Raw genomic sequence first — 27,298 nt, 5'->3', positions numbered from 1 at the left:
AGATTTTCACCAGCCATATCTTCATTGTTTTTTCGTATCATGCCCCGACGCCGATATCATGACAAAGCTGAAGCACGAAGCCGCAGCGAAACCGGCCACATGCGACTGGCACTCCAATGTCAACAACCGTAGCAGCTGCGAGCGATATGCTGCGATGCGCTGGTATGCCGATTGAATTTGTTATTATTGCGAAATGTCTGCGTCTCTTCTTTTTCTTGTATCTTTCAAAAGTCCCATTGGAAACAAAGGCAAAAAACGCACTTCAGTGAAATGGCGCTGTGCTCCCAAACCGGATATGTGTGCCTGTCTGCACGGATGACTGGATGGTGCGCACTACGCTGTTCGGCTTTGAATCGACGCCGATAATGCATAACTTTAATGCCTTTTAGTAGCGTTTCACTTTCTCTCCGCATGCTTCCCATAACGTCAATTTCTAAGGTACGTGTCTTTTGCCAATTTTATTATTTTTGTACAGACCTATACGGCACAAAACGACACTAGACTACATGCGCTTGCTTGGCCACCCGTTTAGATTAAGTTGGTGCACCCACCCAAAAAGATAAACGTCTGCCTACGCCGCTGCTCTGATGCGTGGGGCTGATGTAAGTGGCGGAATCAGAGATGACAACCATTATTGCGAAGATTAGTGCGCTAAACACACTTTGATTTTTAAAATTTTCCGAAACAAACAACGTAATTTTTTTCTGTCAATACGGTATACCAATAACACCTTGGTCCATCTGTGTTATTTTTGTTCTACTAAGAGTGATTTCACCATCCCGGCGAAGCAACAAGAAATATTGCGCCAACACAGTGCCCTCATGCATTTGCTCACCCACTACATTTTTGTCAAAGACACAGGTCTTAATTATACAATAGAACCATGTTTTTGTAAATACTTTTGCAGGTGTCTTGTATAGAAAGATGGCGCTGCTTTACAAGAAGGGTGGCTCCATCACTCCAGGCAGTTGACTTTTCAGGAACGTAAGTGCCTCTTATCTTTTTTTGTAAAAAAAGCAATGTGTCCTTAACTGGCGTGCAGTCATGTGGTAGTCTCTTGTCTTCTGTTTTACCTTTATATATATTCACAAATACCTGCAGTATTCGAGGGTATTACTGCAGAGGGAAACACACAGCGTAGCGTATGTCTAAAAAAAAAACAACTAATATTAACTAGATGTTTATAAAAAATGACTCTTAAACACAATGTACCTATGAGTGTAACAGTATCTTTTTGAAGATTGCTTGCATGTGGCCGTCGGCAAGTCCCGTTCAAGCCGATTCCACTGTGAGAATTTGTGCAGCAAAAAGGAGTATTCGTAAACTTGTGTTCAGGAAAAACTTCTGTAAAGTTTCTCAGAAAACTAACACATTCTAACACTAACTAACACCTCAAATAGACGCAAATCATTCCGCCATTTTATTCTCAGTTCTTCCTCTTTCTTCTACCCCTATTCCCTGTCTTTGTGTTCATATCTGCGATGAGCGCAGACCGTTTCACTCCTCTCGACATTTTTGCTTATTCCTGCTGGTGTAATACTTCAATACGTTGCTAATGGCCGCACAAGATTTTTGACCTGACGCTCTACTGTACCACACATTCTTCTATATTGCATGCTGAGATTCTGTCTTAGCAACTTGGAATGGTCCGAATTGTTAAGTGTTAGAAGGTGGCCCTCGTTTTCTCAAAAGGACGAGAAAACCAGGTTGTATGTGTGGTATCTGGCTGCTGTCTCTTTTGTTAAAGTTTCGCTTCATCTGGCTCTTGTAGTTTTTTGTTTTTTGGTAACTTTTTTTAGTTTCGTAAGTTTAAGCTTTTGGAGGCTGCACTCGTGCTTTGCAGGAAGTATGGGCACTCTCCTGTAATTCGCGAAATGAGCGAAGGAGCCTACACCCATGGTGTGTGATCAATTTTGATGTTTCACGCTTGCCTCAAGGCAGCATTTTCAGCCACCTACAAAGTCTAGCTATGATGTTACGGGGAATAAAGTATACACTGGCGAGCAAATGCGTACTGGCGAATATACTGGCGAGCTAATGCGTACAACGCTGCTGCAGTCCGAGCACGTTCACGTTCAGCACTTCGTCGTCGTCATCCTCTGGCATCTACTTAGCCCGTGACATTACCCGCCGGCGGCAGAAGCAGCGTCCCGGTGCGATCAATTCTCGAGGCGTGAGTAGTCTGGTTTAAGCCGTGAGACGTGCACTATATCGGTCGGGACTGAAGCTGGTACTGACGTGGTATGGAGTGGAGCTATCTCATAGGTCACGCTGGTGACCTTGCGTATGACGCGGTAGGGGCCAACGTAACGGGACATTAGTTTTTCGCAGAGACCAACACGACATGATGGTAACCACAGCAAGACGAGTGAACCCGGAGAGTGCAGTACGTCGTGGTGCCGGCGATCGTAAGCACTCTTTTGGTTAAGCTGCGAGGCACATAAGCAATCCCGGGCGACTTGGCGGGTGATGTAAGCTTGGGCCAGGGCATCACGAGCATAAGCAGTCTCTGAGGGGGCGTCAGATTGGAGCATGGTGTCCATGGGCAAAGGCGGGTCGTAACCGAACAGTAGGTAGAAAGGGGAAAATCCAGCTGTATCATGACGCGAACTGTTGTATGCGAAGGTAACGAAAGGTAAGTGGATGTCCCACTCGTTGTGATCCTTGGAGACGTACATCGCTAACATATTCGTCAAGGTACGGTTCAGGCGTTCCGTGAGGCCGTTGGTTTGCTGATGGTACGCTGTAGTGAACTTGTGGTGGGCAGAGCAGGATCGCAGGAGCTCGTCGACTACTTTAGATAGAAAACAGCTGCCGTGGTCGGCGATCAACTGACGAGGAGCACCATGACGCAGAATGATGTCATGAAGAAGGAAATCGGCTACATCAGTAGCGCAGCTGGTGGGGAGGGCGCGAGTAACGGCATACCGCGTTGCGTAGTCGCTAGCAATAGCTATCCACTTATTACCGGTGGCCGACACGGGAAAGGGTCATAGAAGATCGAGGCCGACTCGGAAAAATGGCTCATCTGGTACTTCAATGGGCTGGAGGGTACCAGCAGGTCTCAGAGCAGGTGTCTTGCGGCGCTGGCAGAGGTCGCATGCCGCAACCTACTGTCGCACAGAACGGTAGAGGCCAGGTTAAAAGAATTGGCGGCGAATGCGGTCATACGTGCGTGACACCCCTAGGTGTCCAGCGGAGGGGGCACCATGCAGCTGGGTCAAAACGTCTGAGCGAAGAGGCACAGGAACAACGAGTAAAAGCTCAGCTACGTCTGGGTGGGCGTTGTAGCGGTGCAAGATGTCGTTGTGAAGAACGAACAGTTGTAAGGAGTGGTCAGGGGGGGGGGTACGTCGTCAAGATAGCAGAGGCAGATGGTCCACTTCATGCCTCGAAGGAGATAGTCCATCAAGCGCTGAAATGTCGCGGGGGCATTGCATAATCCAAAAGGCATCATCTTGAACTGATAAAGTCCATCAGGAGTCACGAAGGCCGTCTTCTTTCTGTCATTGCGTCCACAGCGATCTGCCAGTAGCCTGAGCGAAGGTCTATTGAAGAGAAATATTTGGCACCGTGCAAGCAATCGAGTGCATCATCTATGCGTGGTAGGGGATAGACATATTTCTTGGTATTATGGTTGAGATGGCGGTAATCCACACAGAATCTCCAGCTATTGTCCTTTTTTTTAACAAGTACAACGGGTGAGGACCAGGGACTAGATGAGGGTTCGATTATGCCCTTATCAAGCATTTTATCGACTTCTCGCTGTATAATAGCACGCTCCGGGGCTGACACACGGTAGGGTCGTCGGCGAATGGGTCGAGCGTCACCGGTGTCGATGCGATGGGTTACCATGGTTGTCTGGCCCAAATTACGGTCGCCGAAGTCAAAGATGTCCTCATAAGAAGGAAGCACACGGCAGAAAGCAGAGACTTGTTCAGAGGTGAGCTTGTCAGATAGCATTGGCTTGAAAAGGTCGGAACAGGAACGTGACAAGAACGACGTTGATGAAAAATCGGGTGGCGAATCGGTGGTTAGAGCGAAAACTGTGTGGTCGACCAGTGGTGTAAGATGCGCAAGTGACATGCCGCGAGGACTAACTTGCGCTGAGAGGCCGAAATTGAGGACGGGAAATGAAGTTCGGTTGTCCTTAACGGTAACCACCGTGTTGGGGAGTGCAACATTGTGTGTCATGGCGACGTCAGAAATTGGGGCAGCAACATAGTCACCATTGGGTACTGCAGGATATGGCGAGAGTTGGACTTGGACTGCGGCTTGCGGCGGAAGTCTGAGGAAATCGACAGAGCGTAGACGAGGTGGGCTTGTAGAGACGGTCTACGAAAAAGATGGTAGTTCGAGCCGAAGAAGACCTTTGGAACAGTCAATGAGCGCAGCGTGTGACGTCAGAAAGTCGAGTCCAAGGATGAGGTCATGAGGGCAATTTTCCAGTACAGCGAACAGAACTGAAGTTTGATGCTAAGAAATTGTTAATTGCGCATTGCACATTCCAAGCACAGCAGGAGTACTCCCATCCGCTGTACGAACAGTAGGTGCAATCGCAGGCGTCAGAACTTTATGGAGGCGGCGGCGGAGGTCGGAGCTCATCACATATATTTGTGCACCGGTATCAAGAAGAGCAGTTATAGGTAAACCATCAACGAGAATTGTAAGAAGGTTACACCGCTGGTCGGGAGTAATCAGAGGATTTGCAGTCTGAGTCGTGTATGCAGCGTCACCTCCGGGGGCTGCACCAGCTAGTTTTCCGAGCGACGGTCGTAGGGAGACCGATAACGGCGGGGTTGGGGCGAGCGGGACTGACGACGCACGGGCGATGGCGAGCGGCTGGTCCGACGTTCTGGATTATGCTCTGCACCTGTCTCAGCATGGTAGGACGGGGATTATGGTGCACGTTCAGAGTGAGGCCGCCAATCACAGAAGCTCGGTCGAGGTGATGAAGTCCAACGGCTGCGCCAATGGCGAGCGATGTGTCCTATCCGAAGGCACGTGAAACATATGGGCCGATCATCATGAGTGCGCCATTCAGCTGGGTTTCGTCGTGGCGCGAACGTGCGGTTCGGAGTGGCAGCCGCAACGACTGGAGCCGAGCTGGAAGTAGCAGGGGCATTTTCATGAGGTGGCGAAATGCCCCTATTCGCGATCTCTTGGCGAACCACGGCCTGTATTATTGAAACAGCATCGAGGTTGTGTCCTAGCGCGCTGACGCTAGACATAGCGGGAGCCATAGCCTCGAGTTCCCGACGGACTATTCTGGTGACGTTTTCTGGCGCTCGTGGTTGGTGTAGTGTGGGCAAATCTTCGCAAGAGGACGTAGCTGCCGTGTTGGGAAGGTGGTCAAATTGGTGAACTATGCGCCTACTTTTTGCTGTTCGAAGCGACGACATGCTTCGATGACCGACTCCACCGTCGAGCAGTCCTTGCACAGGAGAAAATTGAAGGCGTCATCCGCGATTCCTTTCAGGATGTGTCCGACTTTGTCCTCGTCGAGCATGTCCTTGTCGACCTTGCGGCACAAGGCCAACACGTCCTGGATGTACGCGATGTACGGCTCTGTGGATGTCTGGGCACGAGTCGCAAGCTCTTTCTTTGCGGCCACTTGACGTCCGATGGGTTTCCCAAATAGACAGCACGATTTCTGCTTACACACGTCCCAGCTAGTCAACTCTTCTTGATGTGTCTCATACCAGAGTTTTGCTGTGCCATGCAAGTAGAAGATGATGTTCGCCAACACAAGCGTCGGATCCCAATGGTTGCTGCTGCTGAATCGCTCATATTGAACCAGCCAGTCATCGACGTCTATGCCACTTGTGCCGTTGAATGGGCCTGGGTCACGAGTTTGCACCACAACGATCGGCTACGGGGCTGACGGATCTTGTTGACATTGAGTAGCCTGGTCAGTCATCGTGGTAGCTGCAATGCGCCGTCCGCTGCGAAGATCCAGCTCGTTGGGCTGTATAGCGAGTGGTACCCCGCACCTTCCACCAATGATGTTACGGGGAATAAAATATACACTGGCGAGCAAATGCGTACTCGTGAATACACTGGCGAGCTAATGCGTAAAACGCTGCTGCAGTTCGAGCACGTTCACGTTCAGCACTTCGTCGTCGTCATCCTCAGGCATCTACTTGGCCCGTGACAATATCTCCAAGAACAGCTTAACGTCTCTAATGGCCTATTTTGTCAATCAATAGGGTAAGGGTGATAGGGAGAATATATATTATTATTGCTAACTCATTAGCCCATTTTGTTAACTTGGAATTCGGAAAAAGCCGGGCGATTGTCGCATATGAGCGTCTTGATGTGCTTGAAATACTCATTTTTAAGTAGATAGATGACGCTGTTTACATTTTTTCTTCCAGATTTATCCATAATCATCCTGTGGTATTCGTCCATGGAAAGCAGAAAAGCTTGCGTTCTCCTGACTCTTTCCCTCTTCCTTCTCAGCTAAGGGAGTCCAAGTGAACAACTTTGAGGGGCACTTTTAAATATTGCGGGTTTGTCGTCACATATATCGATTGCTTCAACTTCAGATTGTTCACCTGGCAAAGATGACGTGTGTAGATTTATTGATTCATGTCATTTTTTATACCTGGCCATGTGAACCTCAAGACTAGTTTCTTATACGTATGCCGAAAACCATCATGTAAACCTCACTCAAGAGTGTCATGGTACAGGTGAATAATCGCTCGAACTTAAGTGGGCGGTATATGAGACTTTCCATTAATAAGCTGAAGATCTTCCAAACTTTCTCATTAGTTAAACTGTTGGCTGCTTTCCGGATTTCCACTTGGCTCCTTTACAAGCAAACGAGAGAGTGCGTCGACATCGGTCAGAAATGGGCCAGAACGAGGCAAAACTATAAAATCAAATTGTTGTAGATAGTAGATCAATCTTCAATGCGTCATTTTGGTTGTGTCATTTACAATAGTTGCGTCAATGCGTGATGATCTGTGAAACTCATGAATCGCGCCACCTCAAGGATTCATTCTGTTTGACTATTCAGAGCCCGGTAGTCAGTGCAGAGGCGGAATGTCTCATCTTTCGGAGCAATCACTATGAGAAAAGCAAAGAGGGATACAAAAGGTTGGACAATGCCTGCATCCAACATTTCTTGTAACTATTTTTGAGCCACACGTTGCTTTTTCAGAGCAGCTCTGCAAACTACCTTTTTTCAGCAAGCTGCAAAGAGACAACGTGCGACTTCACGGCTGAATGGTAGCTATCCATGTATGTAACTTCTAGGTACCTCGTTCTCGTGCCCTCTTGGCCGATAATTAGTCCCTTTGCTTTATGTTTCAAAAGGCGAGTCTCCGTTCTTACGTCATTACATGCCTTTAGTTGTTGTCCCAATAAAGGTTTATGTTCAGCCTTTTCTTGTCTGGACGGAACGTAAGAAAATCATAGGTGACATCAGGAATCACCAATATTTCATTATTTATTTAGGGCCCTTGCAACTCAATAATCACTGTGATTTATTCGCTATGCCTTCTCGTTTATACGTCTTACATTTCGACGCGCAATTCCCTACCAGTGTGCAGTCGACTATTATCCACGTTACTTTTATTGATGACTGAGACAAGAGCCCCACTGTCAGCAAGGGCCTTCAATTTAGTACCGTCTACCCTAATAGAGGCGTACAGTAAAGTTGACGAGATCACAAAAACTGTCTTGGTGTTACTTAAAGGCAAAGCTTTTCTCACTCTAACCTGGTCATGCGTCCCGCGTAACCGAGAGAAGAAGAGATGACAAAAAAACGAAGGCAAAAAAATGGATGACGATTTCTTGTCTCATTTCTTAAATGGCGTTACACTACCGCTATTCTTTGAAGTGCTGCTACTCTCCGATTGGCTGCTGCGCACGCTTTACCTGAGTACGTGGAGAACGAGTGCCCTCTCGAGTCTCCTAGATAGTCACCGTACGTGGCAGATTGTTGGTGGGGCACGAATGAAGCAGAACAATGGGTGCGTTGAAGACGATTGCGCTCGGCTTCCTTGGTTCGCGTCTCGTCGGAGTTACCCGTGTGCCGTCTGCATTTTCAAACGCGATTGGTGGCACGAACGCACGTACGGATGGACGACCACACGAACGGATGAACGGATGGACACTTAGCCCCACTCATAATCATTCGCTCTGTGGATAAGATGTGATTTTCTTCCAGGCTCTTGTTAACGATTGTAGTTGGCCGGCTGTGAAAAGCTCCTTCGTTTAACACAGAAACCCGTCTCTCATCATTGTGAAACTGATAGTCATTTTCGGTTAAATGGCGCTTCACTAACACACTTAATTTTATATCATACTTGTAACCAACATGTCCTTGTTCACCTAGTTTCTGCGCTTGTGCAATATCTCTTTCACTTGTGGTCTGTATGCGTCGCAGCAGGTCATCCAATGTTTTTCGAGCATTGAGCTGTATATCACTGCTAATGTCCAAGGTAAAGCCTTGTATCACCAAATTCACAACTGCAGATAATGGTAGAATCAGTGCGGCAGAGTTCAAGAGGTGGCGCTTCTCAAGTCAGTACTCAAGCAGAGAGGCAGACGTGTATTTGAAGCGTAGTGACGCATCCAGTCATTTTATAGCGTTTCCTTGAAAAGAACCAGACAGATATTATTCCATCATTCAGAACAATTTGGTGTTCTATTCATATGTTGTATATCATACGTTTTAGCGCAATGTCCCTCAAATAACAACGCACGTTCACACTCTTTGCTTCGTCACATTTCCACAACTTTCCTTCGTATGCATATCCGAAAAACCGCATCCACCTATCCGGCTTTTGCGAGCCCCCTTCAAATAGGTCTGGTTCGACAGTTTGTTTGCCTTGTTTTTGCTGGCTGAGCGACTTGCCCGATGTTCCCATTATTTTAGTCTGTCGTTGCTTCTCAATAGCAGTTGAAATGATGCTCCGCTTATCCAAAGCTCTTTTGTGCCTGAAGTTGCCACGGCAAACTGCTTCCTGAAGTTCTCTCAGTGCCTGGAGCTGCAGATTGACTTTCACGGATCCCGCTTTCACGAGGGCTTGACGCTTTATCGCAACTTATTGCAGTACCGTGTACATCAGTTCGGTTGAGCGATCTTTGCGAGGAATGTTCATCACTGTCTCACTGAGGACTTCGCATCGCGTGAAGAACCAGTGGATCCAATGACACCTCGGTGATGAAAATATCGGTTGGTCGGTCGGTCGGTCGGTCGGTCGGTCGGTCGGTCGGTCGGTCGGTCGGTCGGTCGGTCGGTCGGTCGGTCGGTCAACAGCTTAGCGCAACCCACCCAGGGTGATAGGCCATGAATTGGACGGTGCCTTGCTTTTGAAATGAATTCATTCTTTGAAGAAAAGCATTGGATTCATTGGATATTACAGGTAATAATTTAAAGTCCACCATTTCATTCTCCCTTCTTCTATTCTGCCCTTGATTCAACCTCTTCGTTTTCATTTCTGCATTTCTTAAACCTCCTAATTGTTGAAGGTAGTCAATTCTAAATAAAAAATTGGAGGGTGACAGGTAAGATTTCCATCTATTTAGTCGTGGTCTATTGCCTAAGGTATTCGGCTGCTGATCAATAGAGGCCAAAGGGCTGTAAGCTCGTATGCTCAGATTTGGGTGCATGGCAACGAACACCAGGTGGTCGAAATTTCGTGAGCTCTCCACTTTGGCGTCTCTCATAAACATATGGATGTTCTGGGGCGTCAAGCTCCACATATCATTCAAATCATTTGTCTATTTTATTCGTCAAATAAAAAGCTTTGAAAAGCGTTTCGACTATTAGGTTTTTCAACATTAAAATCGGAAATTCCAACGTAACCTCTTTCTTAGTGCACTGACACTGAGGTCGTAGTAGCTGCTCAGAAAACAAACTGTGCGGTTCTGTACTATCTCGAGCATATTAGATAAAGTTTTTGTTTGCACAGAGCCGCACACAAAGATATGTCAGACATTTGAAAAGCAGAGTAGTAGAGGAAGAGATAACCGGAAGTTCTGCTTTAAAAAGATTTACATTCTCATTCTGAAGGATCTCACTGTGACATATTCAACATGCTTAGTCCAAGTAAAATTTGATGGAAAATAAACACCAAGGTATTAAGCTCAGCTATTCGTATTAGCTGGATGGGGAAGGAGACACATCGGCACTTCCAAGGGTTCAGCCACATGCGCGCCCATGACACCAGCGCATAATGCTTTCTAAATCTCGTTGAAAGTACGAATGGTCTGGGTGGATTTAATACAATGATGAACCACGCAATCAACTGCATACAGACGTACTGTGCATGAGACATCCAGAGCAATATTGTTACGGGAAATGTCACGGCGGGTAGTGTCACGGGCTAAGTAGATGCCGAAGGATGACGACGACAAAGTGCTGTGGGGAACGTGCTCACACTGCAGCAGCGTTGTACGCATTTGCTCGCCAGTATATTCATTGTGTATACTTTATTCCCCGAAACATCATTGCTGGAAGGTGCGGGGTATAACTCGCTATACATACCACGAGCTGGATCTTCGCAACGGACGGCGCATTGCAGCTACCACGATGACTGACCAGGCTACTCATTGTCCTCAAGTTCCGTCATCCCCGCAACCGATCGTTGTGGTGCAACTTCGTGATCCATGCCCATTCAACGGCACAAGTGGCATAGACGTCGATGACTGGCTGGTTCTATATGAGCGCATTAGCAGCAGCAACCATTGGGATCCGACGCTTATGTTGGCGAACATCATCTTCTACTTCCATGGCACGGCAAAACTTTGGTACGAGACACATCAAGAAGAGTTGACCAGCTAGGACGTCTGTAAGCAGAAATTGCGCTATATATTTGAAGAACCCATCGGACGTCAAGTGGCCGCAAAGAAAGAGCTTGCGACTCATACCCAGCACCTCCACCAATGATGTTACGGGGAATAAAGTATACATAATGAATATACTGGCGAGCAAATGCGTACAACACTGCTGCAGTCCGAGCACGTTCCCCACAGCACTTCGTCGTCGTCATCATTAGGCATCTACTTAGCCCGTGACAATATGATTGATGTAGACTAAAAATAGCCAAGGCTCCAATACAGATCCCTGAGGAACTCCTAAAGGAACGGCATAATATTCAGATTAGGAGCAATTTGTTACAACATATTGCATTCGATCTTCTAGATAAAACCTTGTTCTTTTAAGCAATTCAGGAGTAATACCTAACAATGAGAGTTTTGTAGCAGTAGAACAAGGAAGACAGAATCAAATGTTTCTAATTGCCTAGAAATATTCCCTCAGTCTGCACAGCAAGTCGAATAGAGTAAAAATTAGGATTACTGATGTTCACGAGCTGTATTGAACATCATTAGGTTGAAACTCCTGCCTAAATTTTATGAAAAACTTGTTAATTTTTAGATTTTTTATTACGACGCTGTAGACGTTGTGCTGCATTATTTTCCTACACACGCTTGATAAAGAAATCGGCCTGTAGGTGATGATAATTTCAAGCTACCCTTGTGTATCAAAACCACATTCGCGACTTTCTATTTTTAGGTAAACGAGAAGTACGCAATTATTTTTCAGTGATTATGGCAAGGTAGTGAACAATCGCATAAGAGTAAGCGTTGAGCACGTAAGATGGTATACCTTCAGGGTCATTTGCAGAAGAAGCCTTTAATTGTTCAATCATTTCAAGTGTACCAATATGTGTTGCCACCAGCACTAGCATGAGATAAAAGACATAGTCTGGAATACACACTATCTCACTGTGACAAGGGTGCGTGAAAGAGAACTGGAAATAGTGATAGAAGTAAGAAGCTTCATCGCTGTCATCAAGTAAAAGTACATCGCCATCGTTCATGCTTGACATGTCAGTTGATTTTTTGCTGATTGATCTTAGGTATTTCATCCCTTTAGTGTTACTTTTTAACTTTTGCCTGATGTCATGCAGTGTTTTTTTTTCTTGGATATCTTGTATTTTGTTTGCAAGTAATGGAAATGTAATGAGATATAGTACTACAGATGTAATTCCTTACATAAGAAATGTAACAAAGTAGGAAGTTTTGGCGGTCTTTAATGTAGTCAATTTTTCTGAGCACATGTCTATTGAAGATGTTCATTCGTCTGCAGCGCAGAGACATATTCTTTAGGTTTGCGGTAACATCTACTTTTTAGGCGTGAAGCTCCTGAACACCTCACAATGCCCGCCGGCCGCCAAAGTCTACTGCAGATGTAGCGCATGTGCATGTGAACAAAGCGAACCATGTGTGAACAACAAGAAGAATATCAAAATGCTTTTCACCCGAGCAAAGTAAAAGGCCAGAGCCCGATAAGAAAACACTCGCTTTGAGCTAACCATTGATCCAAGCATATGACACAGCTAAAATTTGAAAAGAAGAGTACGAAATGTACCTAACCAGAGCAATATATGAGGCCCTGATTCATGAACCGATGAACGGTGATTTCCTGTCAACTGTTATCACTTCGTAAATACATTAAATTTTGATTGAAGCGTAACGTCGCAATACTATCCTGCTATACATCTGATACTGCCTAGGTATCTTGGGGAGGGCGACGTTTCAGGGACGGCTTTCAGCTCTCCCATAGTAGAGTACTAAGTACTCTAAATCGTTAACCACTTTCTCTAAACCAACCTAGTTCTGCGGAAGTATCCATTCACTGGTAGTAAGAAATGTACGTGTCGGACGGCTTTATGCTCTCCTACAGTAAAGTACCATGTACACTAAATGGTTAAATTTCTTTGTAAACACACAGCTTTGCTATAAGCGCGACTGGAAACGCCGTGAAATCTATGCGGAGCTTCACGAGCCCAAGGCTGATCTTTATCCTTGATATGGTTAACTAGGTCATGGAGCCTTTTTCAATGCCAAACATTTCTTAGCGAACTTCGGAGACTTTGAGCGTATATATCTATCTATGTAGCCACCTAAGACTTATATCTCTCCTGGCCATTTCGATAATGGTAACGATATCAAATTTGGTATGGCATAAAATTACTGCATAAAGATGATGTTTGACTAGTTATAACAAGACAAGCATGAAAATATGTCATGAATGTCATGATTAACTTACATGGTCCTGCAGCTCTCACGGTGGTTTCGTTCACATGGCATGTTGCAATACTGGTATGGTATGACATGATTGCATGGCAAACACAAAGCGATAGACCCTAACAAGAAAATCATGACATGCACGTCATGTAACAACATGGCTATGTTCCACGCTCACGATGTGCTCGTGGCCGTTTTGCTGGCGTCACATATACCAAATTTACTATTACGGTACGTGAATGGAGGACGAAAGTATGTGACTGGTGCAAACAAGATGATCATGAGATGCGTGTCATGTAACAACATGACTACATTCTACGTTCATGATGTGATCACGGCCGTTTTGTTAGCTTCACATGCACCCTACTCGGTATTACGCGCCGCCAATGAATGACGAAGAGATGTGACTGGTGCAATCATGATAGTCATGAGATGCGTGTCATGTGAGAACTGACTAGATGCCACAGTCAAGATGCCAATACATCTCTACGTGACGTGGTGCACGTGCTTGCCTGCGTTCATTTCGTCACGTCATGCTGGCGTTGTCACGCCAGGCGCCGGTCCTGCCATATACTCGCAGGCGCGCACCGCGCTGTGTTCCTTTGACGAGTGCATGTTGCAGCGCGTCCGCCATCACTTCGTCACGAAAAGAGGGAGACGCTCTGTTGCCTGGGTAACACACCAACGCGATATGCAGCATGTCGCATTTTGCGCCGGTAGCCGTCGGGATGCGCCGACGGACGCCGGTCGCGCCTGCCGTCCGACTATGTTACTGTATGGTCAGACTAAAAGTGCTCGCGTTTTGCTAACAAAGCGTCACTGTTCCCAACGTGGGCGCGCGTCAACGCTACAATGGAATATAAAGGGCCCTTCATGATGCGTTCGCTGCCGGTTTGCTAGTTCCACATGTGCCAAGTTTCCTGTTACCTGTCGTCAATGGATGACAAAATATATAACTGGTGCAATTATGATAACCCTGACACGTGTGTAATATACGAACATGACAACATAACAAGTTCATAGCGTGTTCCCGGCCGTTTTGCTAGCTCTACATATACTAAATTTATTATCACGTGACGTGAATAGACGACGAAGGTAAACGACACATCCAAACATGATAATCATGACGAGGCAGTCATGTACGGCATCATCATTTACCTCCACCTCGTAACGTTGGGCTGATTTCAAAGTGACATATCAACATTTCTCATTCGTCCTTCGCACATCATCGATTACCACTGTACGTGGGATCTGTAATTTTTTTGGTCGACGCGGCCTCCTGAAGTGTGAGGCGCCCAGGAAGCATTCGGCTCTCCCACATCAGAGTATGAAGTACTCAAAATTGTTCATCACTTTTTATAAACACACAGTGTCATATGTCGGGGTTCAGAAAGAGATCACTGGCGACTTTGCGTCAGGCATATGACGTTGTGAAAAATTTACATATGAGCACTGTGCAAAGGAATGTGCCATACGAAAAAAAATCTACATTGTGGACACCCAGCAATATAACTTTTGACTTCTCAATCGGTGCTAATAAAAAATGCGCGCTCTGCTGACTGAAATGTAGTGCCGTCATCATTATCGCCATTTCTCAACCACCGCACTACGTGTCTAGCGCAGCTGATGTCGAGATTGAGCTGCACGAGAACAGAAAGGCTTTACGAACCTGGCGTTTTGGACGGTGGCAGCCGCCGCCGCTGAGCTTCTATTCACGAAAAATAAAGTGCCGAGATTTGAACGGCCTCGTCGGCCATCCTTTCCAAGCACTTCTGGTAGACATTCGTCTTATCGCTGCCACATTAAGTTCAAGCCGTACACCTCCACTCTGCGGTGCTTGCCTGCTGTGGCCTTAACTACCACCCGCTTTCAGGGACTCGCGACTCACAGGTTTCTCCTGCTTCATGGGGAGTAATTTCCGCCGACCCTCATGCCTGCCTTGACCACGACCCAACTTTCCCGGCAACACCTCCTACAACCTCTCCTCCGACAACTATCGACACGAGCCCTGCGCTGTACTACCTATCCGACGAGATTCAGGACATTTGTGTTGCATGTGACCATCTAGTGGCGAGGTGTATTTCTTCGACGTCCTCGGATTACGATACTGAATGCATGCTCGCCACCCGCTCGTCTAGGCCGACCTCCACGGCCTTGACTTGGCGAAGCACCATCGAAGGTGCTTCGCCAAGTCAAGTTGCGCCAACTGAGACTCCTCCAGAAATTGCGCCTGCCAGATCCCATGACGTGCCTCCTACAAGTTCTGGATGGAGGTCGCAAATCGGCATGCGTGTAATTGGAAAGCAGACATGTCCTTCGACGTGCCGCAAGCGCTCTCCACCTCTCACCGACCCACTGTTTAACCACGTACCAAATGCATCATACCTCGCGTCGCATGTAGCGTTGTTCTTCGTGCACGACGTTTTAGAGTACGTCGAGTCGCATACCAGTGCCTGTGCGCCGGCCCCAAGACAACTCTTAGGCGGGCGCTGCACCGGCTTTGATGTCTACACCGCTACTGCACATCAGCTACCAATGGACCCTGCTCTGGTCCTGTTGCCAAATTCCGACCACCGCGTTAGCGCTGTGCACGCACGCGAAAGCCTCATCGGTCTAGTTATTCGTCGATGGCTGGCTGTCCTGACTTCATCTGAATACGGGTGCGCACAGCACCCGTACGAGCTTTCGTGCACCCACCCCAGACTTTATTGATGGGCACATATGCCAGCCGCGTCCGCTCGTGCTGCCTGGTGTGCTCACGAACGCACCCACCAAGTCATCGTGCGATTCGCTTTTCTGGGACCACGGCAACCCGGCGCTCACTTTTTCGTCCACTGCGATTTTCGCAGAGCCGCTGGCCGGATACCCACTGCGTTGACAACCTCGACTTCGCAAACAGACACCCTACGGATAGTCATTCATGTACATAGTATCTGTCGCTCTTTGTTTTTCAGATACCTTAAATTCGCGAAAAGCACTATAGGGGCGGAGCCCTGTAGTGCAATCTTCATTATAATCATTTTAGACTACCACTCCACGTCTCTAGCGCAGCTGATGTCGAGCTTGAGCTGCACCAAAACAGCACGGGTATAAGGGCCTGGCGTGTCGGACGCTGGTAGCCGCCGCCGCTGAGCTCCGATCCGAGGAAAATAAAGTGGCAAAATTAAATCGGCCCTGTTGGCGGCCAATGATGCCGTTTCATTTCCAATTTCGCTGCAGAGCTATCGGAGCACATCCGAGTCACGCTTCGGAAGCGCCTTGCATCTCTCACACTCCTTCACTATGCACTTGTGCTCTTCGGTTGTCAGGGCGGTGCTGCCGCCTAAGAGCAGTGAAGTATTGCACAATGACAACAGCTATATAACGCTCCGATAGTCGGAGCCCTTTCACGCCTCAATTACAACACTTGAACAGACGCTGTTGCTTCAGAGCCTGCCAACGCCACCTAGAAGGTGTTGGTCCTACTGTAGGGGTTTTGAGGCTGCTCGACGCATAACCTCACAGGGAAAACGCGGAGTCAGACCAGGAACCTTGTTTACTCCTCAAAGCGGCTGCCACGTGCTCCGAGCGCACAGAAAATTAAATCCGCCTCTTCTACCAGCACTCCCAGCTACCCCCTCCCCTTCGCTGAAAGCAAGGAGAAGGAGGCCCTGCATTAGCAACCAGCCTAGGCCACGGCGGATCACGCGTGGTGCACACAATGATATGCTCGGGCAGTCAAACGACACCTCATGATTCTTCATGGGCTGCCAGACGTCGTAGTCACTGACTCACGCAAGGGTACCATCGCCACCACCACATGGAGACGGAGGCGCACTGGTCTCGCTCAGGTTTATGTCTACGGTCGTCGATGACAGCAGGACGGGAAGCCAATATGCTCTTGGTGCAAACCAGCTTCCACCAAGCAAGCGTGCTCAAAGTAGTCTAAGTAGACCTCTTGGTGCTGATATCGTTGAACTATGCATTCGTCGTAGTAAACATTCCGCTGTATCATTTCTTGTCGTTGTAGCCAACCAGATTTCTCACATCTGGGTGGCGGCCGATGCTTCATGTTGTAGTCGTTGAACGCTGACAAGCTCGGCAGCTGTGGAGTCATAACGCCCCACGGAGGCTCTGACAACTAACACTCTGGCGCTCATATCTCCATCCTCGCTGTTGTTTATGCCAGATCATCGTTGATCACTTTTCTCCACGTAGTTTCGGACCACGAGGACAGCCACGTTGCGCTCTAGGGCACACACACCGGTGCCATTACTGGCGGTCTGACTGAAATGTGGCGGTCTGACTCATCAATCATGATGGGTGCCCTGAATGATGGGTGCCCTGGACAGACAGACAGAAGGACAGCCACACGAACAGACGCACGGACGGACATACAGATAAACGGCCAGTCTGATGGACGCACAGACAGACAGAGAGGTGGACGTAAGGACGGAAGTACAGACAGACAGAAGGACGGCAACACGAACAGACGCATAGACGGACGTATGGACAGACGGACGTACGTATACACGCATGGAGGGACGCACGAATAGACGGATGCATCAACGGTCACACGAATAGATGAACACATGGACGGACGCACGGATGGACGCATGGACGGACAGAAGCAAGAACGAATGGGCGGGCATAGACACGGATGGACTGACGAACGCTTCGCCACACCAGTCATCATTCACTCCGTCGACATGCTGTGATTTTAATACGAAGGATTTCTTAGCAAACTTCGGCGACTTTGAACCTATCTACCTATCTTTCTATCTATCTAGCCGCGTACGACTTTTAGCACACCTTACCGTTTAGATCATGGTATCGATACCAACTTGGTATGGAGAAACATGACTGTATGAAGATCATATTTGAGAAGTCATAACATGAAAATCATGATATGTATGTCATGAATGTTATAATTTACAATTCATAGTCCTGCAGCTTTTGGGGTGGTTTTGTTCACATGACAAGTTGCAAAACTGGTATGGTATGACATGCTGGCACGGCGAACACAAGCAACAGACTCTGACATGAAAATTATGATATGCGCGTCATGTAACAACATGACTACATGCCAAGCTCATGATGCGCTCACGGCCGTTTCGCTAACGTAACATATACCAAATTTGGTATTATGGTTCGTGAATTGATGACAAAGGTATGTGACTGGTGCAAACATGAAAATCATGAGATGCGTGCCATGAAACAACATAAATGCGTGTCACGCTCAGGATGCGCTGGCGGCTGTTTCTTGAGCTTCACTTATGCCAAAATCGATATTAGGGGACCTGATTGGATGACGAAGGTATGATAATGGGGCTAAAATGTTGAACATGAGATGCGTGTCATGCAAAAACTGACTATATGCTACGCTCATGATGTGCTCTTGGCCCTTTTGCTAGCTTCACATGTACGAAACTCGGTATTACGCGACGCAAATGAATGACATAGGTAAATCACACATCCAAACAAGATAATCGCAACATGTGTGTGATGTAACAACATAACTACAAGCCACACTCACAATGCTCTTGTGGACATTTTCATAGCTCCGCCTATACCAAATTTGTATTACAGGACATGAATGAATAACAAAGGTATGTGACTGGTGCAAACATGATATTCATGAGATCCGTGTCATGTAACAACATGACTACATGCGACGCTTTGGATGTGCTCACAGCCATTTGCTAGCTTCACGACATTCGATATTACGTGATACGAACGTATGACATAGGTAAACGATGCGTCCAAACATAATAACAAAACCATATGTGTCATGTAACAACATGACTGTCATGTAACAACATGACGTATTCAATACAGCTGTGTCTTCCTACCGACGTGAAGTGCGTCAACTACTAGGCTGGCGTTGCACGGAAAAGCTTCGAAGCAAGCTCTCGAAATCGTGCATTGACACACTGACACTATATACGAGCAAAGAACTGCTTATCGGCCCGTAGATGAAAAAAACATGTTTAAGACAGAAAAAAGGCCTTGCGGCGAACATAACGCGTAAGTCTCTGCCGGGCGAGTTCGAATACGATGGTGCATGGGCTGAATGATTTTCATTCCGACACATACCGGTGCTTTCTGTGCGATTCCACAAAAACACTCCACAAAGTACTTCAGCACGCCGCGCCCGGGCCTGCCATGCCCGAACAGTCTAGGAAAGGTGTGCTTGCAACATTTTACTGCATCAAAATTATACTATACGCGATATGTTAACGCCAGGACTCTATAAGCGGAACAGCGCTGAGAGCACGCCACGGAGCGTCTCCTTTTTTGTTTGCCCCATACCGGTTTGTTTGCTCCATAGGTTTGACGTCACTTCCGCCACACTTCTCGCAATGCATTGGGTCAAGATAAGCCCTCTATTTTGTTTTTTCATCCTCCATGCCAGCCGCCGATCTTCCTGCCATATACTCGCGCGTACGCACCGCGATGCGTTGCTTTGACGCTTGCGCTTTTGAGCGCGCCCGGCGTCCCTCCGTCACTAAGAGAGGCAGACGCGGCGCTGTCCGGGTAATGTTGTCGGCGCAAAATGCAGCATGTCACATTTCGCAGTGGTTGCCGCCGGGCCATGACGTGAGATGCTGGTCTCACATGCCATCACACTATACAGTGTTAGTGTTGCTGCACTCAGCGTGCTTGCACATCCACGTTACGTCGTAATATATTGGGCCCTACATAATGGGCTAGCTGCCGTTTCAATATCTTCAAATACACTAAATTTAGTATTACGGGACATAAATTAATGATGAAGGTATGCGACTGAAACACACTTCATAATCATGAGATGCGTGTCATGTAACAAAATGTATACATGCCACGCTCATGATGCGCTCGCGGCCGTTTCGCTAGCTTCTCATGTACCAAACTTGGTATTACGGGACGTGAATGGATGAAAAGGGTATGTGATTAGGGCAAACATGATGATCGTGATCTGCGTGTCATGTAACAACATGACTATATGCTACGTGCAAGAGGCACTCACGGCCATCTCGCCAGCTTCACATATGTTAAGTTTGGTATTATGCAACGTAAATTGATGAGGAAAATAAATGACACGTACAAACATGAAAATCATGACATGAATGTCATGTACGGCATGACTTGCCTCCGGCCCGTAACATTTTATTGATTTTAATGTGAAATATCCACTTTCCTCATTGTGGATTCGCATACCGTCGATTCCCACTGTACGTGGGATCGTCAGTTATTTTCTATTTATTTTCAACGTCAACAGTAGCGCTATTGGCAGCTCCTTCTTGGACCGCAGTGCCGTCTCGTTACGTGGCGTCTCCACAGACGGCATCCACGTCCACGCCGGCGATATCCCATGCATCTTGGCGACACCAATGAGGCTCTGCCGCGTCACTGTGAACCTCGCTTCCCTCTTCGTGACGACGGATTAAAACCCGTTCAATTTCGCATGCTCAATTTACGAACGCTGTTGGTCATGTGAACGCTGTGCGCCGTGTGTACATGCACTACGCGTGATTCGCGTAGTGCAGGTACCACTGGCAAGTACGCGACATCAAGTGCGACGTCGTTGAGCCCCAGAGTGCTGCTGAGGAAAAGTATTCATCACTACAAAGCGTGGCCAGATTATCACAAGAACACACTAGAGGGCATAGTGTGCATCGCTACGCTGCGCACGACACGTCGTGCAAAATAAAACTAAGCGGTCTCATGGAGTCAGCTATTGGGGCGAAACAAGTACAAATAGATGTCGTAAATGGCTGTGAGTGTAGTTCTTCAGTATGTAGGGATGTAAAATATGCACGAAAAAGAAACAAAAGGTAATCCAAAGTAGTCACGCCGGCTAAGTCAATGTATGAGTACAGCCACGGGGTCAATTCGTATCTGCAGGGCTCCAAGTGCGTCCAGTGCGGCTAGAAGCGCGCTGTCTCAAGGCCAAAATCAAATCACTGCAGACACCCGCCCATGCAAAGCGTACGTGTGGTTCGCCGAGCTAAAGGCCCTAGAACTTCGCGAAATAGCGACGTGCGTGGTTAACAGCGCGCCTCCTCTCTTCTTTCTCTCCCCTAACCTCTTCGAGGCCGCCGCTGCATCGGCATTGGCCAACTTCTGTCACGTGGGACCGTGGAGATATTTGTTCTGTTTACCATCGCCCGAGACTGCCATCTTTGCTCTGGGGTGCGGGAGCGTGAACCTGCTGATGCAGAGCGCCTGTGCTTTTACTTTTGTGCTTCATTGATGATTGCTTGCCTTTTAACTTGTGTTGTGTTCGGAGATACTTAGTGCACAAAGTGAACCTTAGTGTTGGTTGCTATGGGCAGCTGCGACGCCTTTGGATGCAGCAACAATTCAAGCGAAGGCGAAAAGCTGTTCGCCACTCCGTCCGGCCAGTGCAAAAAGTTGCAATGAAACGCTTGGATACACGAAATTGGGTATGGGGAAATATTGGGTCATAAATGGCATATTTCGAGCTTCTTATTCAATCATGAATGGCTTGACGTGTCTTAATCATTTAAGCTCTATCACGGCAAGTGAACGCTATACGGGTGTCAGGTCGTATTGTACCTGGTCGCAGACTAAAAGTGATGTTCTTAGCAGGAGTTTAACGTAAGCTAGTATGAGCGAAATGATGTCGCAGTTTCAGCTTATAAGACTAAGTGCGAAAAACTTGAGTGCATTTAGCGAGTAAATCGAAGTCTCCACTCTTGAACTAGCATAATACAGCCGACACCTATTGCTCATGTGTTTCTTGCATTCCAAAAACAATTGGCACCTTTCCACGAGTCTTATTTGCTCCTCACGGATGACAGTCATCCTGTAAATGACGTTTTCTTTCGTGGCAACTCGGCACTCGCCGCTTCCCATCGAAAATGTCCTCTTCAAGCTAATCGCACGCATGCAATTTACGACGTGTTAGTGCCACATTACTGGCGATAATGGAAGGAAGGACACGTGATATTGATGGCTCTGTTGTGTCAGGATAGAAACGCATCCCAAAATACGCTTTCTGTTTTGCAAGATTGTGAAAGAGCTCACACGAAAGAGCAAGCACACAGATATCGTAAAAAAAGCGAGTGAGAAATCCAGATGCCCGTCATTGTTTTGTGAGGCGAATACGTCCCAAATACGCCTGTTGTCTTGCGGTATACGGTACAATACATGGAGGGTCTCATGGAGTGGCATTAGCTATACTATACGCAACCAATCCTTCAGGGCGAGTACTTCTCCTGTATTGTGGTAACTCTAGTGCGTCATCACCTCGCGGGAATGACGCGAACAATTGATGAGTTTCAGAAGGTCTCTTGCAGAGTGAAACCTAATTTCCTACAGCATATGTATTTCTGTTTCTTTTTAATCAGTCGCTGCAAGACTGGCCATTACGAAATAGGCAAAGTTTGTGGAATTAACATGTGTACTGTATGCGGCACTGAAGCGGTGTCATGAACCAGCAATACGCTCGTGTATATAGCTTTAGGATTAATTATCAAAACTGCAAAAACTACAGCTAATAAATTTGCATGAGGTATCGGAGAGAAATAGTGTGGTGGTGGTGGTGGTGGTGGTGCAGCAGGCGGGGTTAGCCTGGCCTGCATGGCCGGCAATTGTTCCGCCTGAGCCTCCCCCGAATTTGGAAATTGTCACCACGTGTCAGACAGCCCAGTGTCTCGCAGGAACACCAACAAAATTCGTTGCGCGGTCCTCCTAGTTGCCACGGGTCCTTCAGGAAAAATGACGTCATCAACTGTCCGGTGCCTATGACACCCTTTTTACAAGGTGCGGATCATCGCTGCTCTTCGCACATCAAAATGTGGGCAAAGCCAAATGTAATGCTCAATATCCCCGATGTCACCACAGAAGGCACAGAATGGAGGCCCCGCCGCGGTGGTCTTGTGGCTACGGTACTCGGCTGCTGACCCGTATGTCGCGGGTTCAAATCCCTGCTGCGGCGGCTTCATTTCCAATGGAGGCGGAAATGTTGTAGGCCCGTGTGCTCAGATTCGGGTGCACGTTAAAGAACCCCAGGTGGTCGAAATTTCCGGAGCCCTCCACTACGGCATTTCTCATAATTATATGGTGGTTTTGGGACGTTAAACCCCACAAATCAATCAATCAAGGCACAGAACGGGGAAGCGTATCTCCCAGTCTTGAATGACCAGCCCGGGGTGTATGCGGAGCCGGTTCTTATGCGGTACAACAGCGTCGCTTGTTCACGAGAAAGTGCATGAATTACACATGCTTGGTGTGGGAACTTGTGGATCACCTTGAAATGATTGCGTATCACATCTTTGTTGTTCTGGTAAGTCTTGGGAGCTCTTACTTTTGGAACAGATGTACGTGCTTCGCATGTAAGGTCAACAGCCTTTTCATTGCCTTCAATGCCAACGAGGGCTGAGATCCACTGGATCTTTATGTTAAAACTCTTGCCATTTAGGTGTTTAATTAGTGCCAGAGATTGCCTGGTGAACTTTTCTTGAGGTAGGCCATGATGCAGTCTTTGTAGCGCCGATTTGGAGTCCGTCAGCACGACAACATCTCGTGCAGAAAAGGATCGCAATTTTCGCAAAGCAGCCGTGATTGCAGCGCTTTCTACCGTTGTGGACGAAACCACGCGATCCAGGCGGCCCGACCATGACATGCCAAGGCAGGGTATGTAGAAAGCAGCTGCGCAGCTACCTGTTTGTGTGCACACTGACCCGTCGGTGTACACTTGTAGGTGACTGCAGTACATGGTGCTCAAGTGGTCCAGCGCAAGAAATTTTGCTTCCGCGGCTGAAATGGTGCGCTTCGCTGGTAGATTGGGTACGCTGAAGTTACACGCAACATCCACAAACGATCATGGCGGGTCCGTAGGGCGCCGTTTAGGCAGCTTGAAGCCTAAATATTGAAATGTGTTTTGTGCCGCGTTAAATTGTGAGCCCGTTCTTGCTCTAAGCCACCGGAAAAGCGCCATGCCTGCGAAGGGCTCGCCCAGTCTTGACAGCTGCGTCAATAAGGCCTGAGACGCCAAAAGGCGGAGCGGAAGAGACTCGGCTTCATTGGTGACTTTTGTGTTTGAAGCCGCCTGAGGAACTCCCAGTGCCAAGCGAAGACCCTTTCTGTGCACTGCCTCTAGGTGTTCATACTGGGCGTTCGTACTGGCTCGGTGATAGTAATATCAGGGGCAACTGATAAAGAATGCGGCTTGTCATAAGTGCAGCATTCAATTTAAGCATGGACATAGGATTATTGCCCCTACGTACCCCTGCCATGCAACGAAGAGCGTTGATCCTTTGCACTGATGCATTGACTATACCGTCATACGTACGTCGCCATAATAGCTTGTCGATGGTAATGCCCAGGAAACGGACACTCGTTGCACAACTAATTGAGTGGCCTCGAATATTCAGCGACAGACGTGTTGACTTCCATCTCGCTGCCGGTGAAGAGCATGAAGGCCGATTTTTCCGCTGATAAAGATAAGCCATGTGTCAACAAGTGACGCTCAATGGTTGAAATGCACACTGTGCTCTCTGGGCCAAACGTTTGTGCTGGTACCCTGAGATCCACATGCAAATGTCATCGGCCTAGATAAATATTTTAACTGCTTTCAGAGCTAAGTGCAGAGTGTCAGGATGGCTGGCCACGGCAGCGTTAAAAAGCAAAAGAGATAGAACACTTCCTTGTGGGACACCGAGGGAAACGCGTCTCTCTTCGCTCGTTACATTTCCAAGCTTAACCCGGACACAACGATCTGCACGAACCAAAATTCATGCACGAACCGAAGAGCATTTCCCGACACACCCTTGGCTTGGAGCCCGATCACGATGCCTGCCTGAAGCACACAATCATATGCCTTGGCAACGTCTATGAAGACGGCGAGTGTCGAGAGTCCGCTGACTTGGTGGTGCTCGATGTGGCTTAAAGGGTCCAAAACACTGTCCTGGGCAATCAGTCGTGGGTGAAATCCTGTCAAACACGATGGCCATCGTCTTCCTTGTTCAAGGTACCATGTTAATCTTGTACATATTAATGTTTTCATCAACGTAGATATGCATGATGTAAGAGATACGGGTCGATATGATGCGAGGCTTGCAGGATCCTTTCAGGACTTAAAGACTGGCACCACCCACGCTGTCTTTCAAACAACTGGGAACTCTGCAGTGCTCCAGACTTGATTAAGTATGTCCAAAAGGGCCCTTTTTCGTAAATATGACAGATTTCAGCATTTGATTGCTGATGAAGTCGGGGCCCACGGCACAGCGTGTTCTTAATTTGCTGAGTGCCATATGCCGCTCTCTAAAGGTGAATGGTGTATGCATCATGTGAAAAAACTGGGGTGACAGAGGAATCGTCGCTCCTGCTGATCTGCTAGATGTGTACACGTCTGCGAAATCCTTTGCAAGGGTTTGAAAATCGTTCCCTTGTTTCAAAGCGAGTGCTTCGAACTGCCTGTGTGAGTGGATCTTCTCAGAAAGACTATTTATTACTGCTCATATTCTCGTTAAGGGCGTAAGCGCTGATAAACTCTCACTGAGAGCGGCGCAATGAATTCAAAATAATTTTTTTATGGCCATGGATCGCAGCGTTTATCCTGTTCTATTCGGTTTTCGCAGACGGATTTTCTTTTGTTCTCATTAGTTTTCGCTCCGCTCGTCTACGTGCCGCGCAGAGGTTCTTCAATTTCAAGTTAGGAGCAGGAAAATGGTCGGGCAGTTTCAGCAAGGAAGCTGCCGCTCGCTTTCTTTGCAACATATCTGCGAACAGCTCACCAGTAGATTTGTCCAACGCTTCTCTGTAGGTGTCCCAGCGTATTACATTGCAGAATTGTCGACCAGCAGTTTGAAATCCCAGGATATTGGGGAAATGGTCGCTGCGCATCCTGTCTGGAGCCGTGGTCGATGATACGAGAAGGTACGTGGAGTGAAGTACAAGGTCTATTGCACTCTATGAACCTGGTGGCCTGAAAAATGTAGGTTTGCCATCGTTCGGCACAAATAAGTCGGCAGCATCCACAAGTGCTAGAAGTTCCTCGCCTCGAAAATCTACACTCTTATTTCCCCAGAGTGGTTGGTGCCTGTTAAAATCACCACAGATTATTTGAGAAGCGGGACATCGAGTGCAAAGGTCCTTTAGGAAAGCCTCCATGGAGATCTTCTTTCGTGGGCTCATGTACACCGATACCACACTCAGTTTTCGGTTTCCCAGGCACACGTGCACAGCAGCGACTTCCAGTGAGTTGAAACAGAGTTCTTGCACTGGTAAGGCGACGTGAAGTATTTCCTGCCTTATATATATCGTCACGCTTCCATTTGCAAATGACGTTATGCTCGGGTTGCCGTGTCGTGTGTTCCCTGGGAGCGTCCTTGCGTTCGGGAGACCGGCTTCTGAGAGGGCTAGAATTGGTATTGGAATGCCATGCAGGAAAAGGTTGAGTTAACACAGACGTTTTAGAAGACCGGCGCAGTTCCATTGCACTATAATGGGCATTTTTGAAGGACGGAATAGACCAGGTGGGCGAGACATTGCCATTATTCTGCTGTTTGTATGTGGAAGCAGAGCAAAATAGCACTGACTCTAGAGCCAGGACTGCTTCCAACATGTCCTTCGTTGAACTCGCAGGCATCTTAGCGACGTGTCAACGTTGTGCGGTGAACAAAGCGCGAATAACCTGCCAGAGGTTTTCTTGCTGTTCGCTTCCAGGTGGTACTTGAGGTGGGCTCAGTGCATAAGAAGGTGTGCTTGGCAGACTCTTTCCTGACACATTTCTCACCAGCGTTGAGCACTTGCGTTGGCTCAGTACCAGCTCTTGTTGGATTTAGATGCGGAAAATTTCCTACGCACATATTGCCCAAACCGCCAGGTTGTGGCGCACCGGACGCCTTGTTTGTGAGCGATTGTTCTCTTCGCTGCGCAGCTGTTCCTGCTGGACATCGGCCGTAGCTTGCTGGGTGGTCGCCGCCACAGTTTGCACACACAAGTTTTTCTTTACTTGTACACGTCCTAAAGTCATGAAGCCCCCCCAGAGCGCCTACACCTCTGTTCCTCGCGACAGTGCTTAGCAACATGTCCAAAACCCTGACTTTTAAAACAGCGTGGTGGCGTCTCCACGTAGTCTACAAGCTCGTGTCTGGTGAAGCCAAGATTGATCTTCTCTGAGCGTTTTGAAATGGGAGCGAATGTGAGAACCACAGAGTCAGTGCGCCTTCATTCCCACTCGGAAGATGAGGTTTGGACCCGTCGTATGATCCTTCTTGCGTGGTATACTCCATGAGGTCTCAGGCAGGTTAACAGCTCT

General features: G+C 47.7%; 1 protein-coding gene across 2 annotated transcripts in view; it reads left to right on the top strand.

Moving 5' to 3' along the window:
* The first annotated feature begins 302 nt into the window (after nt 1–302).
* LOC119177855 (acidic mammalian chitinase) overlaps nt 303–27,298 on the top strand; it is a 126,110-nt gene continuing 99,114 nt past the window's right edge. For both annotated transcript variants that reach the window (XM_075887389.1, XM_075887390.1), the window contains exons 1-2: nt 303–438; nt 908–984. The gene's annotated coding sequence lies outside the window, so the exon portion shown is untranslated. The remainder of the gene's footprint in view (nt 439–907; nt 985–27,298) is intronic.

Source organism: Rhipicephalus microplus, chromosome 1 (genome assembly GCF_043290135.1).
Source record: "Rhipicephalus microplus isolate Deutch F79 chromosome 1, USDA_Rmic, whole genome shotgun sequence".
In the NCBI taxonomy this organism is placed as follows: Eukaryota; Metazoa; Arthropoda; class Arachnida; order Ixodida; family Ixodidae; genus Rhipicephalus; species Rhipicephalus microplus.
This window is presented reverse-complemented; position numbering and strand designations above follow the sequence as displayed.